Consider the following 1,280-nt stretch of genomic DNA (forward strand, 5'->3'; position numbering starts at 1 on the left):
GGGGGGGGAAGACGAAGGGGTAAATTGAGAAACTACATTCCACGAATTTGTAAGCGTCGATCAGGAAGAGAGATATCAGACACCAGGCTCAGCTATTTTCACGTCTCCGAAAGGCGTAAATTCAAACGCGGCAGCCTAATGAGACATCGTACAACTCTCGGCCACCACTATCTGCCCAGCAGCCGACACATCGCCGTGAATCTCCCCCGAATCTCTCTCTCCCTTTTCATCTCCCTCTGTCTCTGTCTCTCTGTCTCTTCCTCTCTCTCTCGTCTCTATGAAACTTGAGGAAAGCCCTGCTGCTGGGGCTCAGGCCGCCCCGCCGCCGCTGCCACTACCGGATTCCACGCGCTCCCGTGCCGGGGACGTCCTTCCTGCCGGCATCAAGGCGAGCGTGAGAGGCGGGCGGTGTGTGAGAGCGAGAGAGACAGACGCGAACACGGGGATGCGCCACGTATATGAAGGGGTGGCGCGGCTGAGTTTTGAAGCCCCGCGGCTGCCGTCTGCATCGGCGCAGGGGGAAAGGAAAAGGAAGGGGGAGAGAAAGGGGCATAAAAAATGTGTAGGTAAATGGGGAGAGGGAGAGGGGCCTCCTGGTAGGCAGCTGGGGGTACAAGCGAGCGACAGCGAGAGATACAATCGACTCTATCTGCGCCCCGCCCCGCCCCGCCCAGCCCCGCGCTCCGCATGCCAGACCAACGACCATTGCAATAACTCGTTCACAGATTAACGCATGGCAAAACGATGGCACGGCCGGCCGAGCCTCCGTATAGCAATCACCGTGCAGCGTCACTGAACTTGTGGCTGCGAGCCTCGCATGCAAGGGGCACGCCGATTTGGTACATTTCTCATAAGGCTAAATAGCAAAATGTTTCGGGCGAGCTATAAGCGGGAGAAAGATTAAGTTGATGCATTCTATCCAACTCCATGACGACTTTGTGTTTTGGTGGAATATATTCTAAGTGGCACAGTCGGGCACAGTAAAAAGAATGCCTGATATTTGGAGGGAAGAGGGAAAACCTTTGAGGGATCTATTTAGTTTGAGGAAGTCTCCACCAACTTTTAGAAATCTGCTGTAAGTTGCACCTGCTCAGTTGCTGGGAACTCCATCACATGTGGGCTCGTCTGAAATCAAATTTCAAGAGGAGTTCGTTTGATCAGATCGGAAAAGAAAGTGAAGAGCGCAATATTAAACAAAAACTGGGTGTTGACCATGCAATGCATCACGGCTGTGACATGTGTCACACTTGTTTGTCCAGTGTGTGTGTGTGTGGGGGGGG

The sequence above is a fragment of the Frankliniella occidentalis genome, unplaced genomic scaffold (assembly GCF_000697945.3).
Source record: "Frankliniella occidentalis isolate FOCC.00 unplaced genomic scaffold, Focc_3.1 Scaffold15, whole genome shotgun sequence".
Lineage (NCBI taxonomy): Eukaryota > Metazoa > Arthropoda > Insecta > Thysanoptera > Thripidae > Frankliniella > Frankliniella occidentalis.